This window comes from Calidris pugnax, unplaced genomic scaffold (assembly GCF_001431845.1).
Source record: "Calidris pugnax isolate Ruff unplaced genomic scaffold, ASM143184v1 scaffold32, whole genome shotgun sequence".
NCBI lineage: Eukaryota > Metazoa > Chordata > Aves > Charadriiformes > Scolopacidae > Calidris > Calidris pugnax.
The window spans coordinates 9,129,586-9,145,381 of NW_015090783.1; the positions used below are offsets into that span (position 1 = coordinate 9,129,586).

A 15,796-nucleotide genomic window follows, 5' to 3' on the forward strand; every position below is an offset into this window, starting at 1 on the left:
GCACAGACCTCTCCCTCCAGCAGATTAGCTGGCAGTTAATTGATCCCCCTCAAGGGGCAGAATTGCTGTCCTACTTGGGGCACAAGCAGAGCAGTATGTCCAATGACAACCGCCACCAGTGGCCACAATGCCTTAGATACAGAGGTGAGATGGGAGGGAGGGCCAAGGGCAAGAGGAGAAAACCAGCATTGTGGTCAGCAGCTGTGGGCAGGTTTGGGAGTGCATCCTTATATCTGGCAAACGTAGCTCAGGATTTGACCCAGGGTGCTCTGGCTGGCAGGGAGCCCAAGGGTCCACCAAAGGGTGCAATGGCTTTCCTCTGGCAGCTTGTGACCTGAGGAATGAAGGCAGAGACCCAGCCTGAGCTGCGAGCAACACAACCCCTTTTTTGAAAATAGTTCTTTATTGTGCACAATCTGCAGCAAAATAATCCAAATCAGAAGCAAGAAGTAAAAGACTGTTCTGTCTCCATCAAGTGGAGGAAACTCTGGTTGCCCCCAACACTGCTGGGGCAGCAGAAGACTGAGGTGCAGCCCCCGGAATCAGCCAGGCTCTTACCGCTGGTTTCCAGAATGAGAAATGGTTTCCAACAATAAAAAATAATCTTGTCTACCGATTGGTTTTTAGTTCCCTTCTTATCCTGGATTAGCATAACTGGTCTTTTCCCCTCCTTTAATACTTCACATCAGAGGCCTTTGCATATCGTCCTCACCTCATTTATTTAATAAAGCTTCCCTGCACAGGCAGAGTACACAACATATAATGATAGCACAGCACTATAGGAAGGGGTTGGTTATTTTTCTTCCCCTAAGCAGCTATAGATTTCAAAGCATCCTGAGCAGCTATTAATTGGTGACACTAAAGAAGATGGATGGATTGTGCTTTTTTTCAATGATTCACTTGCTTCTGTAAAGACTGCTGAAACATCTTCATGCTGAAATACTCCGCAGGAGCTATCAAGGATGAAAAAGCACAAGATGAAAAGCATCGAAGGATTTCGCCTGCAAGATGCTGACCACACTCCCAAGGAGCACAAGTGGTACCAGATGAGATGACACACCAGTATTTTATAGTTAACTCTATAACATAATTTATATGCTAGAACAATTCTATGTACAGACAGTGTAAATGTACAATATAGCAGTAAGAAACAAGGGATTGTTAATGGCATTGTAAAAATCCCCAGTAAGACAATATATAGCCACTGTTACTAGTTTTGGTCCCTGTGCTCAGATTGGAGCAGGTGAAGGGATGAGCTGCAAGGGTGATCGAGATCATGGGAAGTCTGGCATTTGAAAGGAGACTAAAAAAGGATGGCTTGTTTTATCTCATGCAATGAATGCTGAGAGAGAACTCCCTATAAATACATCACAGATAAGCACACAGAAGGGAGAAGCGCTATTTAAGCAGATGCACAATTTTGGCAGGAAAAATGATGTGAATGAACTGGATGAGAGTATATTGAGTCTGCAAATAGGAAGATGTCTACATTTCCAAGGAGCTGCAGTAGGATTCTGCCTCCTGCATCATTACAGTAGGAGAAATGGTGGCAAAAATTAATTTTGTGTTGGAGCTGGATCATTTTATCATGCAGTTTCTTTCAGAGGGCTGCCTACGACAGAAGGGAAATGAATTGACCTCAAAGGTCTTTTCCAGTACTAGACTGCTTGCAGGACTGCATGGTTTGTATTCACCAGCTTGAAATCACCATTGGTAATTTACTAACTTGCTGCTCAGCTTACACACTCACACATCTTATTTCTGCACCTATAGCCCACATGGAGAGAAGAAAGGACTCACTTATTGTTAGCAGACAGGATGTTTGGTGTCACCTCAGCGTACACCATTCACATCCTATCTCATGCAATAGAGAGAAGTAAAAATAATACTTTCAGCCTCATACAGTGCAGAATACTCTCTCTGACCAGCTGCTTAAAAGAAGTAAACAGAAATGACTGTATCATGTGTTTCCCCCCACAGGAGAATGAAGAAAAGTCTTTGTTCAGTTCGTTCTTCTAGATAGGGAATGGGTAATACCTTTAGTCCCACTTTTGCAAAGATTTGATTTTTCACAGACATGAGACAAAGTCTTCTGAGGTGAGCTTTGATCATGGAAATCCCCTTTTCATGCTACATTTGTTTCAGAGATTATTAATACTGCTGCCGAACTTCCCTTTCTAATTGATTATAAAGGCTAGATTTTAACACCAATTTGCATTATTTTATGAAAAACCACCTTGACAGTGTGCAGTATTTGGGTTCTCCACACTGCTGTACATGTGTGCATGTGTACTTGTGTGTTTTAAACAATGAACTCACTAGTGATTACTTCTAACATGCTCTTTTACTTAGTGTCATCAGAAGTAACCTTCTATCTACATTTTCCCTTTATTGCTGAAATAAACTACCATTTTTGTTGAATTGAAATGAGTTTCTTCTGCCCCAGCCAGTCTGGCTCTACTCTCATTATGCAAACTGTAGTGCTTTCTCTTTCCTGTCAGTGTTTTCCTAAATATTAAAAGCTAAAACCTTTTGTCGTTATGTCAATCATTTAGCAACACACTGATTTTGCTACAGAGAAGTAATATTATTTCCAGAAAGGCAGACATATATTGCCCAACATCATAGCTTTTCTCTGTAGTTAGAAAAGAATTAATTTCCTGGGTATAGCCAAATTAGGCAATGCAGCCACCAGGCAGAATTTGAAACACATCTGCAGAAGTGTAGACATCAATTCACAATTAGATATATTCAATCAACTGTGAGATCTGTTTTCTGGACTTCAGGCAAGGTTTAGATGAGATTTCAGCAGTGCAAGAAGAAAGGAAGAGGAGGAGGACGTTTTGGCCTCTGCTCTAATTAAGGGCTTTTTTTTCATTGCAAACCTGATTAAGTTTCTCTCGTGATTAATTCTGAAGTGCTAAATTACACAAAACAGTATAGATTTTTGGCAGAAAAATATGGCTTACCACTTATGATAGCTCTGTGAGCTTTAACATCTAGAATATATAAGCAATAAATAAATCAAATAACTGTAAACAAATTGGAGCACTGACGCTCCTGTGAAGAGGGGAATCTTTGAAATGTTTGGGATGGACTGTAAGAAATGAATGACATGTAGGTTAGTCTCATTCAAATAAAACCCTCTTAGGGGGAAGATATGCTAAATAAAACTAACTGCGTATAAAATATCCAGCTATAAGTCATGATGGCTGGATGAGATGATCTTAAAGGTCCCTTCCAACCTAGACAATTCTATGATTCTAAGTCATGTCAGAAGGAAAAGGACAATGGAAAAAGTTTAATAGATTGGGTGAAGAAAGCAATGTTTCTGAATAATTTACTTCTACAAACAAGATGATTCAAATTTAACAAAGCATATTGAAGATTTTCTTGCTTAAAATAGCTAAGAAAGAGAACTCCTAATTAGTGCTAAATTTGTAACACCCAGGAGAGCGTGTTACCCCTTTTATTAATTTGCTAATAACTGAATTCAAGGGACTCCCCATTCCCACAGTGGTGCCATTAACACTTCAAACCACTAATCGCTGCCTCCCCTTGCTTCAGGTTCCTGGATTCCCAGCACTTCTCTTAGAGGAAAATACATTTGGCTACTGAAAGACAAGCAAAGGAAGAAACAACAGACATCTTGCTTTAGAATAATAAATAAAAAAAAAAGCATGAATCTGTCTGCTGAGAGAAGCCCTGGAGGATTGGGATTGCTGCCACACCACCACAGCCAGCAACCCGGCACTCTGGTGCCCGTTGGTGGTGGTGGGAAGTCTGGTTTTCTGAGCTAACTGACCCGTGCCAAGAAAGCAATGAGGCCATGGCTGTTTTCCAGCCCTTGACATAAGCAACCACCTATGTTTTGCATACATGAAGGTTGCACCATTTGGGAATCTTTGGGAGCTTTTTACCGAAGCTTTTCATTCCGGTCAACATTAAATTGTTATTCAAAGCAATATTCTGTCCAGGAAAGTAATAGCAGCGCTCCCCATTCATCACATTTTGAAGGGATCTGTTTGCATTTGCTGATTTGGGTGCACAGAGGAGGGGATTCCCTCCCGGCCGGCCCCCGGGACATGGCACCCTCGGCCCCCTGACAGAGAAGAGCAATGGCACCCAGCCGCTCTCCCACTCCTCTCCTCAGCCAGACGGGGGAGAAAATAAGATTAAAAATCTCGTGGGTTGAGATGAAGGCAGGGAGACGACTTACACAAATTCTGAGGACTTTGAAGTAAAAACGGCGACTGGGAGACATAACGGCAAAGCTCAGGCTGTTGCCAGGGACTGGATTAGTAGTGGGGATTTTTTTGTGGTAAAGTGGTGAAGGGATGAGGGGTGGAGCTGCCCTGAGGGTGTATACGGCCCACCTTCATGGTGTTGTGATGCCGCCTCTTCGATGTTGGTGTGAGGAAATTTATTTTTTTTTGGTGGTTGATGTCATCAGTGAAGCTTGAGAAGAGTGTGCGACGAGTGCCTAATTTAATGACAATTCTTAAATACGGGTTTCACCGAGGCAAGGGGTGGGATTTATTGGGTCTAAGTGCCCAGGTGCTGGCAGCGGGGCTGCAGGGACCTCTCTGAGGAGAAGCTGGTTCCAGCCAGTTCCGGAAGAGCTCCACTGCTGGGCACAGCTGAGCCTGTCAGCAACACCAGTGGTGCCTCTGGAAAAAACATACTTAAGGAAGGGCAAAACCCTGTTTGGCACTGATGACTGAGGTAAAAAGTGTGAAAAACAGCCCCATGAGCACCAAGGTTGGGGGAGGAGAAGGAAGGGGACTTGGCTAAGCCTTCTCTGGGGGACTTCTTCCCACCGCTCCCCAGGGCAGCACAGGGCGTTGGAGCTGGAGAGTGCTGTGCCTCACGGCGGGCCAAGGATTGTCCCTATCTCTGCCAAATGATGTGGTGGGGCCGGGTCTTCCTCTCCTTGCCTCATCCCTTGCTCTGCTACTCCCCAGGTGTGGGGAAATTTAATTACACAAAACGTGTAGCAGCTTGGTCCTGGGGTGGGAACTGTCGTTGCCCAGAGAAGCGGGGTGGAAATATGAGAATTCAGGAAACCCGCAACACTTCCAAAATATTTTGGTTGTAAACAGCCAACAGAGACCATTAACATTGATCCCATGGGATATTTTTAGAAAAAAAAAGGATTTTTAAGACTGTAAAAGTGCTAGGATAGTGCTATGTAATATATACCTGGTATATATCCAGTAGCTGCAAGCAGACTGGCAGGTGGATTAATACCAGTAGCCAGAGTGACTATTTCTGCTCAGCTTTTGCAGGTAAGATTTACATCCTAACGCAGGTTTCTTTCTGCTCACCATGGGATATTTTTAGGAAAAAAAAGGATTTTTAAGACTGTAAAAGTGCTAGGATAGTGCTATGTAATATATACCTGGTATATATCCAGTAGCTGCAAGCAGACTGGCAGGTGGATTAATACCAGTAGCCAGAGTGACTATTTCTGCTCAGCTTTTGCAGGTAAGATTTACATCCTAACGCAGGTTTCTTTCTGCTCAGGAACCATGTCTGCAACCTGCCATGGCACCCGTCAGCCCACTCCCTCCTGTTCTTCTGGACTTTGACCCCCAGCGTCTGCTGCTTCGTTAAGGTACGGTCTGAGAGGTGGCCATGGTAGGGACATGCAGCACCCAGCCTGAGGGGTCCTCACTGGGGCCCGGCACTGAAGTCATACATCTGTGTGAAACTGTGAGCTGGATGTGGCAGACTGTCTTCCTGTCTCCGTCACCTTTTTCAGTGCAATTCAGGCAAATTGCTTTGTATCTCGCCTTTGGTGTCTTTGTACCACACACCTTCACACTCAGCTACCTGCTATGGTCTTTACGCCCCTGCAGGTCTCCTCCTGGTTATTTCTTCTCTCTTCTTATTCAGAGGATCCAATAAATCCATATCTGCCTAGACAGAAGGGTTTGATTTTGTGGCACACTGCCTGATCTCCTTTGTTACAGCTGTACGGGCTGATGAGCCTTCCCTTCAGTTGGAAAGAGGCTGACACTCTAGACCACAGGCCAGCTAGATGGGTTGGGGGGTCCTATACTGACAATAGAGCAGATGGACAAAAGAGGAAACAAATGGGCATTTTTTTAGCACAGAATGGACCTGTCAAGAAAAAAAAAGGGTATCAAAGATCTAAAGGATCAGTATCCTTAATTGCCAAAGCAAGGAGTCTGAGTAATGGAGAAGAGGCACTGGAATTACTCTTTTATAAGCATCAGGTGCAGGACACATTAGTGATAGGAAAAGCCTCATAGTATTAAACCTAAAGGTTTGCTAACAAAGGACAGCAGTAGTATCTTATGCTAAGATCTGCACTACTTCACAGCTGTGACATTTTGGAAATATAATACTTTATTGCTTGCATGAAAGAATTCTTTGCTGCAGTTCCATTCCCCTTTGCCTTCTGTAGGACAAGTAGGAAATGCTTAGCGTGCCCTTTGACCCCACTCCTATTTATCTGAATTTTAAAATAAAACAAACCAAGAACGTGAGTAGTTTCCTTTCAACACACCCCAGTCAAGCAGTGGGCTCTTGTGGATGGCAATGAGTTAATGCCTCATCAGCTTAGATGCTGCACACCTGAGGGGCAGAGGCCAGTGTGGGAGCTGCCTATAAGAGAGAGCAGGGAGCACCTGGGATTTTTTTCCTGTGTAGGGCTGGGTTTGCACCTGCCTGTTGAGGTGGAGGTGTTGTTATAGTGGAAATGTTTAGCTCCTTGGTGGAAACCTCCACAAAACCTGAAGCTGGGCTGCCTGTTTTGGAGGATGAAGTGCTTGCATTGGCTGGCTTTGGTTGCTTCTCATGTATTTAGTGCCTGGAGGCCTGGAAGTGCTGCTGGAGATAACTGCTGTTAATATTCAGGTGCATTAAGGTACTGCTACTTTTTTATATCCAAGTGTCCTTGAAGAATCCTTTTAATAGGGATAGTGCACTCTTGCTGCATCACTAAGCAAAGCGTGAAAGAGTAGGTAGTCAGGGTTTTTCTGGCAATGTAATTGTTCTTTTTTTTCCTTCCTACAAGGCTAGCTGATATATGAGAACCAGTTTGCAAGGCAAACATCTGAATGCTATGGCAAAGAGCTTAGAGGAATGAATGCAAAATGGTGGTCTTCATCTGGTAAGTGCTCAGATAACTGTTTGGCTAAGGCCAAAAACCATTAGCTTAGGCTAAATCACCTTACAGGATTAGGAACTGCTGTTTAGACAAGAAGCAAAGGCCATATGTGCCGTATGAAGGCAACTCTAGCTGGGTGTAATGTCTCTAGGTTCATTGCTTGAATGAAAGAAATAGCTTCACAAGTGGATGGGAGTTGTACACGTGTTTTAGGAGGTGCTTAAGCATAAACCTCCCTCTTTTTATGGTTTATTCTTGACCTAAGCATTTGGCTCTTGTGGAGAGGAAAATACAGTGTGTGGAAAAATGAGTCAGCCTGCTTCCTGTGGGAGGGACTGCTGGAGGCCTGCTGCTTTGAATGCTGCAATAAATTAGCACTGGAGATAACTCAGAGGACAAAGTGTGCCTGGAGGACACGCAATGCTAAGTACTGCACGAGGTGGCTCTTGCTCTCTGTATGCAAACTGTGCTTGCAGAAGAAATGTGGGAGATGAGGCAGCCTCTCACAGTGGCTGCCAGGGCTGGTGTCTGTTGTAGGGCTCTGAATGGAGAGTCCTGCAAGTCTTGTTGGCAGAGACTTGGCTCCTGGTTGTTGGGAAGGAATAGGGTAATAAAAGCATAGCGCTAGCAGGGTCTTCTAGCTCTTTCTAGAGGCTGCACATGACCTTGAATGAAGCATTTGCTCCTCTTCACTTTAGTTACCTATTTGTAATGGAAGCAGAAAGGCTTATGGCTTAAACAATCAAGTCTGATGCTAAAGTAGAGCTGAGAGGACCACCACGTTGATTTCAGTGGTGCACAGCTTGGGTCTAGTGTGTTGCAAGGGGATCTGGGCCCTACCGGTTAAAAAGTCTGTTGTCATCCTACAAGTATGTGTGAGACTGCAGTTTCTGAAGTTTTGCCTTGGCCTAGCAGAGGGAACTGGTACTTTGAAAGCTGGATGGTCTGTGTGTTGCATCAGTAAGTTCAGTCATCTGCTCTCCGAGATAACTTATTTATGGAAATTAAGCATTAGAAATGCATTAGAAGTTATTTTTCCCTGACAAAAGGCATGTTTTATCTTGATAGAGCATTTTGGCCAAGTTACCTTTGATGTAGGTTTTTAATCCAGATTTTTTTTGGTGCTCATTCTGACTTTTCTACTTGAGATAAAGGATGAAAAATATTTCTTCCAGTAAATTTCTAGTGAGCCATAAGTGTGGGTCAGATGATAGCCTAATGAAATAAAAAATGCCTTACTGGTTTGGAAATAGTAGAACTGGAAACAAAAGACTTAACCTGGTCATTAAAACCTTTTGAAAAAAGAAGCAGAAGCTTATGAAGGAGGAGGGAAAGTGAAATGTAACATAGTCTCCTTCTCAGAGGCTTTGCTGTCTCCCCCTGGTAGCCAGAAGTCAGGAGAGCCGATCTCCATTCTTGAATTAATTTTTTTAATGAAATTATTTTAGTCAAAGAATTTAAACCCGGAGGTGTTCAAACTCAAATGTCTGCACCTGGAAGCAAGACACAATAATTGAGCTTTTTGCAGTCTCTTGCTCTGGCTTTAAGCACTCTATCTTCTTTAATTCAAAGAAAATGAACTGAGTTCTGTCAGGGATACCTAATATGTGATGGCAGGCTAGCAGCTCTGCCTGCTCTTGAAGACTTCATCTATACACCCTGTTAAGCTGAGAATATACTCTTTCAGGACTTTGTAGTAATATACAAACCAAAAGATTTCCAGTGTATGTAGACTTGATGTTCAAACTAGCACTTGTAAACATGTCTCAGTGCACAAAACTACTAATATCCTTTCCCATACATGTGAAATGAGTGGATGCCAAAAAAGATAGGGCAAAATTCAAGGAGTTAGCTTAAAAGATATTAATCTCTCTCAGGAAGCCTTCAAACAGGAAGAGAGAAAACATTTTCTGAAACGTAGGTGTGTATTTAAACTTTATGGTAGATTGACCTGGGAGATGTTTTATTAGCTTTTTAAATACCTGCCAAGTCTGACTCCCAGTAACTTCCATCAGGCTGCTTCTTAAAAACAGTACTGATGTGTTTGCTTGTTTCTTTTACAACTTGATACATTTATTTCAAAATCCAGAGGAAGAGCTAAGAAGTGGTTTGTTGTTTGGTTTTTTTTTGACAACTAAAGCAAGATAGATGTTCTGTGCAAAAGGCTTATTTCTCATAGCTTATTTGTCATAGTAGTGGGTGCTTTCTGTAGAAAAATAAGGAAACCCAATCCATATAGTGAATATTGGTCAGGATGGGAGCTACAGCTTCAAACTATTCCATTAAAGCTTTATCTTCACGAAATGTTTTTATCACTGATAGGTGCAATAGAGTCATAAATGAAAGATGACTGTCATAAAAACGAGGAGATGCATCACAAAGTCTCGGGAGGAAAACCAAAATCAAACAGCTCCACACAGCAGCATGTCACAATTGCAATGCTTAAATAAAAAGGTCCAAATCTACTTTCTTGAAGGATTGTTCTGGAGCTGTTGGGTAACATTTTACTTAAAAAATATTTGTTGGTCAGCTAGTATTTGATCTGTCATTCTAAACACAACAGAACTGTGCTGGATAGCTGCAGACAACAAGCTTCTAGAGATACCATTTAACCTAGCAATATTTCTTCCTGTACTTCAGCATCCTCCAGCTATTCCTGAATTGTTCTCCCTTGTTGGCAGCATGAAAAGATCTGTTTAGAGCATAAGGTCTTTGGAGCAGACTTCGAGCACAAGGCAGACCTTGCTCTTGGTGATCGCTAACAAAAGATAATTATAATGTGTTAGTAATAACATCTGAGCACTCTGATCTGCTGAAGTTGAATACACTTCTATACTTTGTACAGTATCATGTGTATTAAGTATATGAACACTTGTCTTCTCCCAACCCAGCTTTGCCCTGTTTCCACTAAGGTGCAGCTTATGACTCAGTGCAGCAGATGCTTGAACACAGAAGTACTTGTTTACCTTTTTGTGCAGCACCACAGATGTAAGCACTAAGGGGATTTGGTCTTTTAAGTCTAGATCCTCAGAGGCTTGGTGTTCAGAGCAGTCTTCACCTCAATAGCAGTATGTAGTGGTAAATATGTAATAGTAACTTCTAGCATGAGTCAGGGCAGCTAAATTAAGCCACAGGAGGTGTATTCAAAGTTGAGGGTAAGTTTTCCAAACAACACCTACAACCCAGCTTTTGGGAAGCTGCTAAGTGCTTTTGTAAGTGGCCAGATTGTCTTATGCATGTGTTGGCCTGACAGGTGAAGTGCTCCTGTGAAACAATTCCATGGGTGTTGCTGTGGCCAGGGTCTCTGGAGGATGGGAAGGTCCAGAAACAAGGATGTCGATCTCTCCTTGGAGCCTTGTCCTCCTACGAGCTAGCTTTTAAAAAGTTCTTGCATGAGTTTATTTAAATAACAGCTTTTGGCAAACTCACTGGCATTTCAGTACTTTAAGTCCTGCAAAAAGCTGTGCTTGGAAATAAAAAAAATAAAGCAAGTAGATGTGGAGAGTAAACTTAGCTGAAAAACAAGGTGGGTGCAGCACATACCGTAGGATGGTGTATAAAATATACTATGCTCTGCCAAATCATGAAGAGGGGAATCATTATCATGGACTGGAAAGAACCTCTCTCTGTATGAGTTTCAGGCTTTGGTGCATTTGTGAATATCACTTAAGATAAAGCATGGATGGCCCTATGTGGGGGAAGCTTCCTCAATTACAAATCCTTCATGTATTCAAGTATTTTGCTGATGGAGTGGTGCGGTGCTGTCAGAAGAACAACAACCTCCTATAGCAACATCCCAACAGCTGCGTCAGAGTAACTGCATGGGGGAACTGGAGTCCACTGAAAGCATCGCCGACAAAGGCTCTGTGCTTGACTGTGGGCAGCAAATTTGGCATACACATGCTATACTTAGACTTGTACCTATAGCCAAGGTTTTGCAAATGTAGGTCAGGCGTCATTGAATCGAAAGCCCTTTCCCTCGCAGTCTGAGATGCTGCTTAGAGGGATAAGAATCATTCAAGCTGTGGTTTTTTGGCACCGAGGCTGTTGCTTTCTGATAGTTGACCCCATGGAGACACAGCGAGCTTGCAGTGGGCCTGGGCTAGTGGATGCAGCAGGGAGAAGGTGTGAGGCACACATGGGGACTGGGGGTGATCTGCAGCCTGGGTTTCTGTGCAACTGAGCCATGAGCCTTCCTACAATCCAACACTGGGGTGTGGAGGCCTGTAAGCACTGCACGAGATCTTAGATGAGGGAAAAAATGTACTGACAGATGCTGTGAGAATTGGCAGCCTGTCCTGTGTCTGATGCTGAGAAAAGATGTTTTTTCCCTGGTGGCTGAAGCTTTGATGGCTGAGGCTTTGTCTGGAAAGAACAAATTCTTGATAAAGCTGTCACGACAAGAGAAAGGGGAGCATGCTTCCTTCCTTTACCAAAAATCCCTCATTTAACCCTCAGTGATTTGTCTTGGAGGGGCTGAGTGTGTAAAGGCCTATGCTTGCCCTTTGGGAGAAAGGGGAGAGGGCGGAGAACATGCTGTTAGTTTTGGCTTTGGTGGTTTTAAGCAAATGTCAGGACTGATGAGCATCATGTACCCTGTGTATGTGTTTTCTGGCCCTAACTAGGTAACAGGAGACCAGCTGAAGTACACTAAGTAAAACTCAACAAAAATGGTGTGGCAGTGGCTGTTCTTTAGGTTTAAAGTCTCCCTGACAAGTTACTGTTGTTGGAGTATGCTTCATTTCTAAAGGCTGTTCGAGTGTGCTCATACTTTAAGTGTGGCAACTTTCATCGCTTTCCAGTTATGTTCTTTTATGGCTTTACCTTCAGCAGAGAGGACTGCCTTCCATGAGTGTAGGCAGATTATCCTGCACTTGAGCACAGGCTGATCTACTGCTCCAATTCTTATGCTACTACAGTAGGATTTTAAACTGGGATCTTCCCTAGCATCACTGCCTCTAAATGATTAACTTCCTCTTGCTGCCCCAAAGCAAGAATAATGTGATCAGTGGTGGAGGAGATCATGGTATTCAGCTCCCAGCAGTTTTTCTTCTTACTGCTGCTACAGCTGAATTTCTCTGTGCACAAGCCTGTGGTAGCAATACAAAATCTGAGTGCTTGCTGTGTGTGGGAGTGTCTAAAATGGTGTCACTTTAAAATTTTTACTAGTACATGTGAGTTGGTTTGGAAGACTTTTTCCTATCTGTGCTAAAAATCCCCTGCCTTAGGCCACTGAGCCCTTTCCTTCTCTCCTGTCTCACATGTGATGAGGTGTGTGCAGGAGCTGGCAGATGGCTGGGGAGCAAACAGATCCACAGAAGCCTGTAAAGTACATCATGTTGCATCATTGCTAACCAGCTTGTGCCAAGACATGGATTTTCTTTTGCCTGTCACTACCTGGCCTACACTGGCTTCCCCATCGCCCCTTGGCTTGGCTGTTCTGTGATGTATGTCCTTAAACAATCTAGAAGATTTTTTTTTTTCCATCCTCTCTCATCTCTCTGTAGTTGATTAGTTCAATATCAGCCATGGTACATTGTTGAATTCATACACAGACACAATACTGTGCCAGAGATTTGTTTGCTTATTTACAGAAATACTTTTACTTCTGCTATAGTGTCTGGTTTTGGTTTTGCTGCTGAAGCTGGTGCTTCCTTTAGCCTCCTTTCCTCAGCTATGCCTAAAGATTATTTTTTTTCTGTTGAAATAGAGATCTCCCCAAGCTGGCACATTATAAAGACTCAAATGGACTGAAGAAGGAACAAGTAGCTTAACCATGCCACTTGTGCACCACAGGCTCTTTGCTATCACTTAGATACTCCTACCCTTAACAGTTTATTATATAATAACTCCTTTTCCTATGTGGGGACAGGTCTCTCATGTGATGTTAGTATCACGTGTGGCAAAAGCCTGCTCTAGGTGGCCAGGTAGGCCAAATGGGGTACCAATGGACAAACAACTTCTTCCTCACCAGGCCCAAACACGGTATGGAGCAGAGAAATGCAGAAAGCTTGTGGTGTTGTGGCTGTACCTCATTGATGCTTTAGTCACATCTGAGCAGCGGGGAGGAGTAGGGCATGAGGGTGCAGCCCATTGCTGCTTGCTCAGAGGCAGAAAGTCTCAGTACAACTGGTGTTAGAGTATGCACATGGATTTCAAGTGTTGACCTGAATCTAGGCTAGTTTCCAGAAATTAATAGGTTAAAGAGTAGCATGAGTTTGCTAAGCTCTTGCAGGGATTTGGAATTTCCCAGCGTGATCCCCACTGGCACCAAGGGACAAAGGAGATAAAGATATTACAGCCCAAGTTTTCAGCACAAGCCTTCTCTTAAGTACTGATTCAAAATGCAGCTTTACTTGTCAAGATGTGAAATGCCAAGTATATCCACATGCCTCAAAGTTATTTGGTTGGAGGACAAGACACATACTACCACTTAAAAAGCTCCATATCATCCTTACTCAGGTTTACTGAAAGGTTCTTTGATTTAATATTGTTTATGGCAACATTTTAACATTACCAGGAAAGAATAGTGTTTGGCCAGGTCTCTTCACAGAGTAGGAATTTACACAAGGGTTATAAGGCTCATTGGGGCTAATCCCTGCTAGCATTATACATCATCTGACAGTTGCCAAGGAGACAAGGATAATCTCAGTGAGACAAGATATGTGAGAAGGGTATTTACGGACATTTGCCTAACGATGCTTGTGGAATGCACCAAAAAGTGATTATTTGAAGTACTGCCTCTTCTGTGGTGACTGTGGGAGACTGTTGGAGCCCAAGCCAAAAAAAAAACTTCCCCATGCTATTAAAGCAGCAGCAACTTGGCCTTGGTGTTTCCAACTTGCCCTGCAGTGGCCTCATCCACTCTTGCGCAAAGGGGCAGATGAGGCTTTTGCGGTGTTGTGAGGTGGCTGCCCATCTGTCTGCGCTCTGCAGCATCAGCAGACTGTGCAAGTATAAACAAGCCATTTCAGTCTGCGGTGCTGACACAGGCTTAATGAAAACCGTCCACTTCACGTGCTTGAAATACTAACAGGTGCCTCATGCAAATGTCTTGTATGCTAAGTGATGTGAGGGAAGAGTGGAGGGGGGTATATATAGGCATAGATGTGTGCTTTGGCAATGGCTTTCTAGCACAACCAGCTGTTTCCTCCTTTTCTGTCCCCAGGGGAAGCCCAGTTGCACCATGACCAGCTGGCTCTGGGTGCTTATGTTGCATTCCCTGAGCTATGGGAAGGGTTAACATCACGGGCTACTTGGTATGTGAGTCTGAACAGGCATTTTGGCCAGATTAGCCTGCTTTCCCTGACCTGGGGTGGCTTATGACTCTGCTTAGGGAGATTAAAAGAAGCAGGAGTGCTAATATCTTCATTTGAACAAGTTCATGCTTGGAAAGGCTTCTCTATCACCTGTTTCACATAGCAAAATATTTTCTTGGCTGTGTGCTCCCTGGCCATGAGAAGGGGCAGAAACTGATGGAGAAGGCCCATATCTGGGACCATGAGCACTAATGCTGTGTGGTCTGGAACTGTCCCACACTTGGGCGAATCATCCCCTCCTGTGTTGAGGTGAAGCAGTGACCTGTAATGAAGGGAGAAAGGCTTCCTGTCTCCTTACTTCTCCCCCAACTTAACCTTCTTAGTCTGGGGTACTGTCTGTTGATGGAGGATTATGAAGGATGGGAAGAGAGAAGGAATTTCCCAAGTTTTAAAACCTGATGCAAATGACTCATTTGAAAGGAAGGAGCTTCTGAGAGCCAGCCTGCAGCTGATGGGCTGTGTCTCGTGGTGCCGGAGTTAATCTCAGTAAGCAGCTCTGAGCTGCTGGGTTGGATAATGCCTGGAATGGAGGAGGCCTCTTTAAATGAAGTAAATCAACCTGTTAATCCTCTGTAGGTGGGTTTTGAGGAATTGTTTTAGATTGTACAAATTGGTAGCTGCAATCTCAGTAGAGGTTTCTGCAGTGGCACATGTCTCCCCTTCAGGGGGTTCAAAGTAAAATGGTATTTGGCCTGCCTATTCCAACTAGTCAAGAAAATTGCTTGAGCAATGTTTCTGCCTGCCTCCAGTCCTCCTCTTAAATGGCTCCACTCCTTGGCTCCACTCCTTATTTGCTTGTTTTGGGGTCTGTGTCCAGCATGGTCTCCATGTGAAGGCAGGGTGCTGCCTGGGGCATCTTGCGGTGCCTGCTTTTACTTGGCTTCAAAAGCACTAGGGATATGCAATTGCATCTGGAGGAAAAAAAAATAAATGCTGTTCCCAAGAGTGTTACCCTTTTCTACCTCTCCCTTTAGGCTGAGCTCATTCCTCCATACCATGAAAACAAGCCAGATGAGCCTGAGCAGGTTGAATAGTGGCTTTTTGGGCTGTCTTGCCTTGACTGAGGGGAATATGGGGTGGCTCAGCAGATCCGGGGGTAATGGTTTCTTGCAGCAGAGGTTGATAAAGCAGCCCGAGACTGGGAGACCACTCCTTGTCTGCAGCTCTGGAGGGTAAGGGGCTGTGCCCATGGCACCAGTGCTTCAGGCACAGAAAGGCTCCAGGAAGAAGTAGTAGTATTAATGGAATCATCAATTCATAAGCATTTGCCTTGAGCTCTTAAAGCTTTGAATATTTATTAGTCTTCACTAAGATATCTTGTCCCTTGTGCTAAGATGGA

General features: G+C 43.7%; 1 protein-coding gene across 1 annotated transcript in view; it reads right to left on the bottom strand.

The window, feature by feature from the left end:
* The window catches only part of CCDC64 (coiled-coil domain containing 64), a 49,164-nt gene that overhangs the window by 17,542 nt on the left and 15,826 nt on the right, over nucleotides 1-15,796 (bottom strand). The gene's annotated exons all lie outside the window — the stretch shown is intronic.